This window comes from Tetrao urogallus (assembly GCF_951394365.1).
Source record: "Tetrao urogallus genome assembly, chromosome: 4".
Lineage (NCBI taxonomy): Eukaryota > Metazoa > Chordata > Aves > Galliformes > Phasianidae > Tetrao > Tetrao urogallus.
In genome coordinates, this window is record NC_136817.1 from 41,943,132 (window position 1) to 41,953,675 (window position 10,544).

Sequence of the window (10,544 nt, forward strand, 5' to 3'; positions counted from 1 at the left end):
GGCACGCAGTGAGCGCAGCGCCCGGCCCTGCCGGCACAGCGCGGTGCTCCGGTTGCCGGCCATCCGCAGCTCCGGCTCTAGCGGGAGGAAAAAGAGAGATGAGCGGGGAAGAAGGTGGGAAAAAAAAAAGTTAAAAAAAAATTAAAAAAGGGGGAAAAAATGAAGGCGAAATGAGAGATCCAACTTTCTCAAGACATGTCCAGGCAAAGAACGGGAGAGTTGAGGAGTTGAGCAGCGGAGAGAGTGAGTGGGAAAGCTGCGATGGCTCGTTGCTCCCTCCCTCCTCGCTTCCTCCGCCTCCCTCCCTCCCTCCCTCTCTCTCCCCCCCTCCCTCTCTCTCCCCCTTCTCTCGCTCTCCGGCCGGCCCTCCCGGACCCCAATTCCGGAGCACCTCCTCTCCTTCCCTCCTCGCCTCCCCTCCCCTCGCCGCGTCGCCACGGCTCCGCGCGGGGCCGCTGCCGCGCACCTGGGCCCGGCTGCCTGCAGGTGAGGCGCGGCAAAGCGAGGCGAGCCGTCCCCTCCACTCCCGGCACCTCTTCCCCGGAGCTCCCTTGTGCCGCCGGTTCGGGGCCCGCTGGCTCCGCCGTCGGCGCGCCAGGCTGTTTCTTTGCCGGACGGAGCACAGATACTGGAATGAACGGGCAACTCCGAGACGGTTGAGCAAGAGAACAGCCCGCTTTCGCCCAGCCGCGCTAAAAGTGGAGTAGCTCTCTACCCCTCCCCACCTGTTTTCACTATTTTTCCTTCTTTCTTTTCTCTATTTTGGGGTGTGTTTTTTGTTTGTTTGTTTGTTTTGTTGTTTTTTTTTGTTTTTGTTTTTTTTTCCATCTTCTTTTATCCCTTTCTTTTTTTCCCCCTCTTTTCCTTTTCCCTCCTTTCCTTCTTCCTCCGTTCCCCTTTTTCCTCTATTTCCCCCCTTCATTTTTACCCTCTCCCCCCCTTTTTTTTACCCTCTCCCCTTCCTTTTTTTTACCCCATCCTTTTCCCTATTCCCCTCCTTCCTTTCCTTCCTTTCCTCCTTTTTCCTTTTTTTTTTTTTTTTTTTTTTTTTCTGTTTTCCTTTTCCCCTTCCTCCCTTTCCTTTCTGTCCCCTTCCCTTTTCTTGTCCTAAGAAGACATTTCTTAGGACATTGCACTTTTTTATTAAGACACAGTAAATGTTTTCTTGTGTACCTCTATCCCCTAAAAAAAAGCATAATGACAGTGGCTTCTCAAAAATAATAAAGCACTATCAAGCATATTGATACAGTGGTGCTCCCTCATTCGGGGTAATCCTTAACCCATCACTAGCAATATACACTGCAGCATAAAAATATTAATTATATTTCCAAATAATACATGCAAGACATTTCACCCTGAGAATGATTGCTTTGAGTGAACCTGTCTGGAAAGTTTAATGTCAAAATTCTCTGGCATTGTAGATTTCCACAACAGACACAGCTGATTGATTTACTTGAGTATCTCTGAGGTACTTTTTGAAGACCCTAAATGGAATTATACTAAATCCTTATCCAAGTGCTACTGGGCCAAATGATCTTTCCTTCTGCTTCAAAGTGATTTTTATAAAGTGAACTGCACTGGAAGTAGCTTTCCTGAAAAGAACTAGGAAAGGGAATGTTTTAAAGGTTTTATAGGTAAGGAATAGAAACAACCACACATCTAATAGTACAGAGTATAGCATTAGCTATCATCCAGATTTATGGTCATATTGCAGCTGATTTGTGAGGTAAGCAAGGCCAGAGTAGCATGTTGTTTACTGTTAGCTAAACTTCAGATCTCAGTGCCTGAAGAGGAGTAGCAGTGGTTTATCACACCTCCCACATGTGGGACAGGTGAAACTCTTGAAAGTGGCTGGTAAAGATAAATAGAGGGGGTTTTGATTTAGATTTTCTACTATATTCATGCTATGCTGATAATAAGTAATTCTGATGAAGAATAAAGGGATATGCTATCACTCTTTATCAAATGTGCAGGCTTAGCACTTCAGATAAGGCACTGGAGCCAAGATGTCCAAGTAGGTGTGTTCATAAGTCTTCTTGATAGATATAATTTTACCTTCTGAAACATCATGAATGATATTGACAAAGTCACTCTGATAACAGTTTCCTGATATTCCATTTTCATACTTTCTCTGCTCTATTTTTTTTCTTTAAAATATGTCAATAAAGCTATTGTTATTGTTGTAAATCATTGTTACAAATGTAAGAATAAATCTTCTCAGAGTAGTTTTTGATAGGTTGTACTAAAGAAAATTACTATATTTTGTGCATAGCTATGCACTGTGCTAACCTAGGGAATAGCTATGAATGAAAATACTTGAAATCATACTTCAGTGCCTGGGGCACTTTGTGCTCCTGTGGTAAACTTCCAGTCTCACAGTGATTGTGGAAAAATATGTTCTAGACTTGGTGCTCCCTAAGATCTATTAACATATCCTTGCTCTTATGATACCTCCTAAACAAACTCAACTGTTAATAAATAATAATAATGATTATTATTATTATTATTTGGGTTATATAGTTTTCTTTGAAGAAAGACAGATCTGAAAAACAGATCCTGCAAGTTTGGATTTAGTTTTAAAAAACTCAAATAGAAAACTGGTATGAAACTCCGACTGAACAGCTGTATTTGAGAGCACTTGCAGTAAAAAATAAGACAATCAGAAGTTACATTCCATCTCAGTCATCATTATCATCTAACTGTAAGGCATTGTGGCACTAACACTCTTCTCACTAATCTACCTCAAAACTTAGCACTGTAGATCTCAACCTGTTTAACAAACAGGAGTTGATATACGAACTGGGTCAGTCAGTAATTAGGAAGCAAATACTGAACACAAGTGTCCTTCAGCTCCAGATACACAGAGAAGGCTATCTCAAGTACTTTGGACTGATCTCTCAGCTCCTGTTTTGGAAAAGAGAAATTAATCTCAACTTGTAGGGATTTCAGGTACATAAAGCTTTAAAGACTGAAATCATCGCTTTGAATTGCTCCTTCTCAGAGGATAACAATAGCAAGGATAATTATGGGTTGGTCTCTATGAGAAAAAGACAGTTACAATTGCTGCACCAAATGCAGCTTTAAAAAAAAAAAAAAAAAGAAAGGAAAAAAAAAGAAAGAAAGTAAAAAAAAAAAACAAACCAACAACAACCAGCAAACCAAACCACTTCTGAACACAATTGCAGTCTGTGACTCAGGGGCAATCAAGGGCCCATAAACATTGAGTCTCCATGGCAGAGGGCAAACACATCTTCTCAGTAATGGGGTCAGGAGCAGTTTCAAGCAAGTTCTCAGTCAGTTAAATATGAACTGATCTGACATTTGTTTTACAGTAAGAATAAAATTCCTTTCTATACAAAAAGTGCAGAACATATGCCCTATATAAATCTCGTTTACAAAGAGAGAACGAGGCTAATAAGTAGAAGCTCTGCTCCAGTCATCCTCCTTTTCCTTATCTAGCCTCAATTTCTTAAAACAGCACTTTGGAAAGACCTCCCAGGCATCTCAACTGGGAAAAAGAAAAAAGAAAAAAGCAACTTGTAGTCACCCTCTCCGTATCCTACAGTAGAGGTGGTATGCTCTACCATCCTAGATCTTTTTTTCCTGTAAATGCAGACCTCACAAATAAAAAACAATTCAGCCTGTTTATTTTGGCTCTTCTTCTGTTCTCTGCACCTTTGAGTTGAACCAGACCTGTCCAATTCCCCTCCCCTCTGCCCACTTGTATTTAGGGGGGAAAAAATGAGTAGTTTGTAAGTAAGGTGCACATTTGAGAGAGTGTTGCACTTTTTCTTCCTAAACCAATTTTTTTCAAACCTTCTGAGATTCTTTAGAATTGCTTTTGAATGCGTCTCTTTACCAGGTAAAATATGAACAAGAATATTCATCTCTTCATGGTTTAATTATTTTTATTGACTTACTTTCTTGTCTTTCTTATCCTAGAGAGTTCTTACAGTGTAAAATAACATTGACTATTTGATTAGGTACTCTTCCGCAGTACTTTTCAAGACTTTCAAAGCTGCAATGTCAAAATAATAGTCATATATCAGCACTGGTATAATCAAATGCTAGATAATCTCAGCTCCTTGACAATCCCTTGTGTGCCCTGTGAACCTAAAAAGTTTACTGAAGCGATTCAATCCTTAGACATATGAGCTACAGCTATATGTGGACATCCATTAAATGCACACATAACGCAGTAGTAGAGAAAGCCTGGGGCAGTTCTAGAAAGGAAAAAAAAAATAAATTGAAAGAATATTTAAAATATTAACTAATACTTCAATGTATAGCCAGTTTTTCAGTGAGGGCTGCAGGCAGGACAACCAAATATTTGAATGGCTATTTTTTGAGCTTTAAACTGTCACAGACAGCTGATCTGAAAAAGAATCATTATTATCGTTGATGATGGATGAGATGGAATGCATTTGGGAGTCCTCATATCCACTTTATATATTTAGGCACTGATAATTCAGATCTATGCAAGACTAAGTGTGAGCCTTGTATAAAAAAAGTGTCAAGTGTCTATGTGAATGCAATATTTTCTAGGAAGCAAAAGCAAGGGAAGAGGGCTGGTTTAGGAAAAAAATGAAAAATAAGGAGATTAGATTTCAGTTGAATTAAATTTTCAAGAGGAAAGAGGAAGGATGCTGGAGAGTCCTTCTCAGTTGAACAAAAAGAGGTGAATGAAATCTGCTCTTCATTCAATTTTCTTGACTGTGTCTTTAGCTGTGAATTAAGAAAGTTGAAATTTAAGAATTTCAGAAACAAAAACGTTGCAGTCCAGAAGATGTTAATATATCATTGTGCTAAAAGATTGTTATAAACAGGCAACAAAATTTCCTTGGTTTTGAGTAATTGGAATTAGTCCTTTGGGTTACATTATTCCAAAAGCTGGGTGAAATTCACTGAATTAAAGTTTTAAGAAATGTGTTGTTGTTAGTATTGCATAGGTCTGAATGAAGTGAAAGAGGAGATGATGTTTGTTGTGGTTTAACTCAGCAGGCAGCTAAGCACCACACAGATGTTTACTCACTCCCCACCCACAGCAGTGGGGTGGGGGAGAAATCTGAAAAGTAAAAGAACTCGTGGGTTGAAAAAAGGACAGTTTAATATGAATAAAAAAGAAGAAATAATAATAAACAAATAGGAAAACAGTAACAACAAAAAGAATAAACAGAGCAAGTGTTGCAAAACACAACTGCTTACCACCTTCTGACAAATGCTCAACCACTCCCCAGGCAGAGGCTGCTCTCCTGGGCCAAATCCCCCAGTTTATAATTCAGCATGACATCATATGGAATGGGCTATCCCTCTGCCAGTCTGGATCAACTGTCATGGTTCTGTCCCTTCCCAGCTTCTTGTGTGCTCCCAAATCTTTGCTGTCAGGCAGCATGAGAAGCTGAAAAGTCCTTGGCTCTGTGCAAGCACTGTTCTGAGGCAACTATAATATTGGTGTGTTATAAATATTATTCTCGTCCTGAATCCAAAACACAACACCATACCACCTACTAGGAAGAAAGTTAACTCTATTCTAGCTGAAGCCAAGATCTGAAGAAATGTAGAGAAAAATAGCTTCAGTATCCTTGTGACTAATACACCTCAAGAATAAGGTTGATCATTTCATAAGCCATGGACTTTCTTAGTGTTCACAGAACACAGAACAGTAGCCCACTTTTAATTTAGTCTAGATTTATTAATGCTGGACTATAATACTCTGAATTACTTCAATTCAGGTCATAAAGAAGGAAAAGTGCAGGACTCTGCTGGGACGAAATCATTCTGCTCCTTTTATTGTGGTCACTTGTCCTTTCATAAACACCAGTTTTAGAGTCACCGCTTATAAATCTACAGCATTAATATGTATATAGTGTATAACTCTAGAACCTAATTGAATTCAATGTGTAATAATGCTGAAAGAGATTTTGATTGAGCTGGTGTCTACAGTGTTGTGAGCCTTATGTATTACGTACTTCTCCATCTTTAATTAATCTCTGGTTATGCCTTGGTTCAGGAATTTGCAAATCCAAGTAGGTAAAAACCTAGATGACTTCGGAATTTTGTAAAGTTAATAGTTAGCTTTTTTCCAGGAAGCTGTTTTCTACTATCACCAAGGCCTGTTATTTTATTCAATAGTGTGAAATATTATATCCAGACCTGCTACTATTAATCTAGACTAATAACTAAGCTTAGGACTTTCGAAAATATTGAATTGAAAACCTGGTGGTCACCTGTAGAACTCATCAAGGTTTAGTCCTCTGTATGTATATGTATATCTCCTTTACTCTGGGCTCTGAGCCCTTGGATTTCATCTCTGTGAAGATTCCTGGTTTTTACTGATGATTTGGTCTCATTTTACTAGTATTAGGATTTATTTCCAAACAAGTGTTGTACATTTGAAAGAAATTTACTATCCTTTTTGGAAACTCATTGTTCCACTTTGTTCCATTTGGAAATCAACCTGATCTGGGTTTCTATCACCATCCTCCTTACAGAACTTTGGCGTTTCTTTTCTGGAATACGAAAGAAGTTGTGTTACTAAATCCAAACTTTAAAGTAAAAAGCTTAATATGTATGTTCAACATAAAACGTACCTATTTATTCTCTTTTTCCTATGTGTTCTGTATTACTGAATAGGATTGAATGACCTGTTTCTTCTCTTAATTTTTCCGCACTTGCAAAACTTCTGCTTGTTTTTCATTTTAAACATAGGTAATGTGGTTTGATGCCTTCTTTAGTCCCATTTTGTTATTGATGGCTTTTTTTTTTTTGCAAAGCTGCATCTTCAAGCATCATTTCACATTTTTTAATTAAATCATTAAAAACCTTACAAACATCTAAGATGAATCTGACACACCATATTCCATAACACTTGTGTCTTATATTTAAGTCTCAGTCTTTATATTATCTGTAATATTCGATACCATCTTTAGTAGAGTTATGGCACACCAGATAGAGTCATTACTATGTAAATTACCCAGATAATGAACACTGTGGAAGTTTTCATTCAGACCAATATTGTAACACTCTGAATATACTGAAGAATTCAGCATATTCACATAACTGGGATCACATCAAGGTCAATGACTGTAAAATAAAATATCAAAATTGTATCTAAGTAAGAATCAATATAAATATATCCCATTTTCACAACATAAACATGTGTAAAAGCGTCAGTCACAAGACAAATATTAAGTCCTTTTCTGTTTGTAATTGCAATATCATCCTATGTTCACCTACAGTAAATTACAAAGCATGCCTTCAGGCATGAATTGTCCTTAAAATAACACTCTACTATTCTATTCCTTTATATTGACATTTTTTATAAAGCTAGTGTGTTAGAAACAAGCTATGCAATAAAACTCGTATGCCACCTATGCTCAACTACAAACCAGTTTCTTTAATGTCAGAAAAATTTACTCTAGTTCAAACTGAATGGAAGGACACATCAATCAAGCTCTTACACAGAGAGAAAAAGAGGAAAGAGAAAGTAGGCTGGGTAGGTGGATAGGGTTGAGTTCAGTAGATGGTGAATAAAAAGGAAAGAAGGAAATGTGTTTACTTTCATAAATGTACTATCGTAGTTACAGGGATAACATTCAGTTAAGATGTTCAACTTACTGATACCAGGTAATTTTTGCAGATTTTTTTTGATTGGCCATGTATCTAGATAAACCTATAAGTAAAACCATAGATACATTGTTCATGGTTGTTGAGTCAAAAACCCTATCAAGCCATTTCCAGTATTCTGAATAAATCCACACGTTGTCTGAAGACTGAAATAAAGAATATATCAGCATGTATTTTATCCAACACAAACGGACTAACTAATATCCATGGGAAAATGTATTTCAGTTAATTTGAGAGCAGTCCAGTAAGAGAACTGAGGGAAAATGTTGACTTAAATTTTATGTTTTGTGTTTCCAAGGCAATGTATAACTGTCATGGTTTTATGATTTTTGGTTATCAGTATTCCACACCATAACATCATGTAATGCAATGGGGGTATGACTGAAGATGCTCAAGTTCCAGGCGCCTGTCCGGAGGAGGAGAAGAACTACATTTCCCCAGGAGGCTTTGCGGTCAGCGAGGAGATATAACTCCTGGCAAGGTCACCTGATGTTCTCTTCTTTGCCTGTGCTTCTTCGCCTGTGCTTCTCCATCTGCTTTTCTTCATCGGCTCAACTGGACTGCACTTCTCACCTCAGCGTTGTGGTGAGGCCTATCCACCTTTCAGACACACTCTGTCTCTCTTGTTATATTTTGCTGATACTATAAAATTCTTTTGTTCCACCTCAGATCATTGCAGCTGTTTTCAATTATTTTGGGGTTCCCTGTTTCCCTTTTCCAGAGGTGCAGATCCACGGATCCCTCCGCCCCGCTGGTCATGGAAGCAGGCTGAACCAGCCCGTAAACCGTTGACAATCACATGAAATAACTTTGAAGAAAAATCATATGTAATCCTGCCTTTTCTTGGCATTTGTAATTGTCTATTTCCTTCTCCCTCTTTAACAGGTTTAAAGAATATATCTGTTAATGCTGTCTGTCTCATTACTTTTCTGTGTACTTACCATCTCATGACTATAATAGAAATTGTAGCTAGTTTTGATGTTAACTTCTTTGCTCTCAAATTACTGACTTTTCTCTCCCTTCAGTTTTCTCTCCTATTACAGCCACTGTCTTATGTGTCTGGGAATGGGGCAATTCACTGAACCTTCATTTGAACTTTTACTGAAAATCTACACATCAGCATAATATCTTATCTAATGTTTCCTCAACATAAATAGGAGGTCTTTTTTTTTCAAAGGCTTTGGTTGTGAAACTTTCTTCCTATAAATCCAGCACAACCAGGTTTTTTAACCATTTCTCTGCTGTAGAGCCCATCACTTCCTATTTATATTTGATACCATTAAGACACTATTCAAATGAAACAATGTTAAGGATGTATTCAGATAGAAACATTTTTACACTAGCATTTTTAATTTACAATGAAAAAAATCAGATAAAATAAATGCAAGAATTTATCATTCCTGTCAGAAATGTCAGGGAATTAAAATCAATTGTTTGTATCTTGTGAAATGACTGCTATAACTCTTGCATAATTATTTACAAAATGAAAGGGAAATGCATGCTGGAAAAGACTCATTGCTTTCAAAGGAATGGACTTACTTTGTATATTCAATAAGTAACTATGTTTGAGCTGTCAGGAGCTAGGTTTTAGCTATAGTACTTGAAATATTCCTGTTATCTCTTTATTTCATTACTGGGCCGCAGAGGTGAGGGAGACAGAAACTACATTATATAAACTTTATGTATTACTGTATACAAGCCTTCTCATTTCATTTCATTTAGACAGTCAAAGATACTGTTAAACTAAGTGCTTGGGCTGCATGATGCCAAGGACTGTGAAATTATGTTACTGAATAAATGACAGTACTTATAAAAATGATTTTGATATAGTTCACCTGGACTTCCTGATGAAAATAGATGTTTTCAATCACATGGGGTTATCAGAAAATGATCCTCCATAAATAAGTTACAGTGGCTATAAGAGCACAACTTGATTGCATTAAGGTAACTGCAAAGTATTTTAAAAATGTGCTGTGAAGATCTTGTCCTTATTTAAATGTGTCAATATTGACTGCTACCTTCAGTTCAGATTAAACTGTTTCTCTTGCACATCTTCACATAAAATGGACTGTATTTCCTTTCTTGTGTTTTCTACCATTGTGTTCTAATTGCAAAGCTCACTGCAGAGAAGAATAAAAGCTCTGATCATGAAAGAGTTTTCTGTATTTTGATGAAATATCAAATATAAAAGTTAAATTGCCTGTATCTTACCAAGCATCTTTGGGGAGATTTGAGTTTAGTGGAAATAAATAATTGCAGAGTAAAAAGGCTATCTGAGATGATGGATGCTCAAGGGAGTGAGAATGGATTTTTCACTGCCAGGTCGCTGGCTTGAAGTTGACCCATTTCAGTGGAGGCTAAATGAGGTTACCTTCTACTCCTTGCTGGCTGTGTGAAATTTGTTTGTGGATTAATGTAGTTCTGCATAGATTTGCATTCAGGATGCAGAAACGACATGATATCCATTTAAAATTTCAGAAGAGAAAAATAGGTGCTTCTAGAGACTTTGCCATTAGACTAACATTTTAGCTGAAAATGCAGATAGTAAGTGAGTAATAGCAATAGAGTGAAGCCTGTATTGCCTTGCCTCCATATGTGCTCTGTAGATCAAGGGCTTCATTTTGTCATTGTATTCGCAGATTACTGCAAGTAATGTTTATTTATTTATTTTTAAATATACCTATTTAAATCCAAGGAGAAATTCTATAATTATCACTGAAGAAAACTGCTTCCATAAGCAACAGTTGCAGAATTGGATCCTTAGCAAAATTTATGCTCAAAATTGTTTATAAGTCTGTAGAAAATACAGACTGTATTTTTTAATTAAAACAAATTTGAGAAAAAAATATGTTACCTGTAATCCTAAGGAAAACGTTCTCATAACTTATTCATTAGGAAGATACCTCTCAGATTTTCAG